General features: G+C 53.9%; 1 pseudogene; it reads right to left on the bottom strand.

Annotated features, from left to right (window-relative positions):
- Positions 1 to 577: 577 nt before the first annotated feature.
- On the bottom strand, positions 578 to 1,333 carry LOC120684862 (annotated as a pseudogene).
- Between the last annotated feature and the right edge of the window lie 324 nt (positions 1,334 to 1,657).

Raw genomic sequence — 1,657 nt, 5'->3', positions numbered from 1 at the left:
TTGTTTCGTACAGGCTTATACTAGTGCTGCCATTTTTACTCCACAACAACTGAACAAACACACAAAAATAAACAAATGATTATGGGGCAGTCTCGTTTCATTTCAGAATTGAGAGGGATTTCTTGCTGGGTTATGCTAGCAATTTCTTGTTGGAATGAGATCGATAATCGAAAAGTTTCAAAACTTTGAAACGGACGAGTTGAAATTGAAATGGAATGGCCCCTGGACATGTTCCATGTAAAAAAAATGGAAATGTGCATGACACCCCACGTCCCCACCAGACTCGTGCAGTGTCGACTTTGTCGCTGTTTTATTCTTTGCTTTCTTGTCTCGTTTAGCTCGGAACGAGACCTTGCCGGCTGCATGCTTCTTAAGATAGTGATTTTTCCCTTTCTTCTCAAAGGAATGGCTTTGAAAGTTGAAACCGATCGATACATAGAGCAAAAAAAAAAGGAGAGAAAACGACAATCAAGAGAATATGAGGAATGATAAAGTACCATTCAACTTCTAAATTTTACTCGATGGTTCGCATTGAGACGGTGATGCTGGCAACGATGACAATGGCGTAACCGGTTAGCTAGAAGTGCAACTCGGAGGATACCCGGAGGAGCTCCTACAAGTAATCGGCGCCGAGGTCCTCAAGCTCCACCGTGCCGCAGGAACACGGCGACGCAACCACGTCCATGGCGGACACGCCGGAGAAATGAAGCGTGGTCGTCGGATGCAGCTGCGTCTTGAGGCTACTGCCTGCGGCGGCGAGCTTGCTTCTGCGCGTGCGCTTGGAGTGGCGGCGCTTCAGCGCCAGCACGGGGGAGTTCCCGGACGGCGAGCGCAAGCGCGCCGAGCGACTCCCGGACGCGCTCGACGGGGAAGTTGAGCACGGCGGTGGCGCCGCGTGCGGCGTAGGCGGCGTGGTCGTAGGCGAGCGCGGCGGCCTCGGGGTGTCGAAGGTGCCCAGCCACACGCGGGCGCCCCGCCACGTGGAGTCTCGGATCTCGGCGGCGAACTTGCCCCACGGCCGTTTGCGCACGCCGATGAAGGCCTCCGGCCGCCGCCGCGACGAGGACTCCCGCCACGACTGCTCGTCGCCCGTGGTCGCTGACACCGTTCACTCCTCCGAGGATGAGGCCGGGGATGGGAAAGAGAACGAGTCGGAGGCGGAGCTCTCGTCGTCGACCTCCATCTGGTGCAGGAGAGCCTTGAGCTGCATGTACATGTCGTCGCCGTCGGCCGTGTCCAAGGGGAGCGCCGCCGACGAACCTGCTGGCGCCTCAGCAGGATAGCAGTTGGATGAATAGGAGTAGGAGGTGCATTGCACTTGCACGTGCTCCATTACGAATTTACGATGGATTGTGAATCTGCAAGATCCTGCTGCTGCTGCAATTCAAGAGTTAAGCCGGACTGCCGGAGGGAGAAGAAGACGATGGCAGCTGCATGCCAGCATGGTAAGGCACTGGGGTTTTTATAGCCTTCCGGATTTTATTTTGTTTTTATTTTTTTTATTTTTCTAAGCTTCACATACCTGTTCTCGTGGACTGGACTGGATTTGTTGGGCAGCTTGAATTGACTAGTCTACAGATCGAAGAATGTGGAGCAGAAGTGCCTATGGGCTGCCTACATTAATAGCGCAGCCTCTGATCTTCCTTCCTGGAAGCAG

This window comes from Panicum virgatum, chromosome 8N (genome assembly GCF_016808335.1).
Source record: "Panicum virgatum strain AP13 chromosome 8N, P.virgatum_v5, whole genome shotgun sequence".
NCBI lineage: Eukaryota > Viridiplantae > Streptophyta > Magnoliopsida > Poales > Poaceae > Panicum > Panicum virgatum.
Note: the sequence above shows the minus strand (reverse complement) of the source record. Positions and strands in the feature narration are given on the sequence as shown.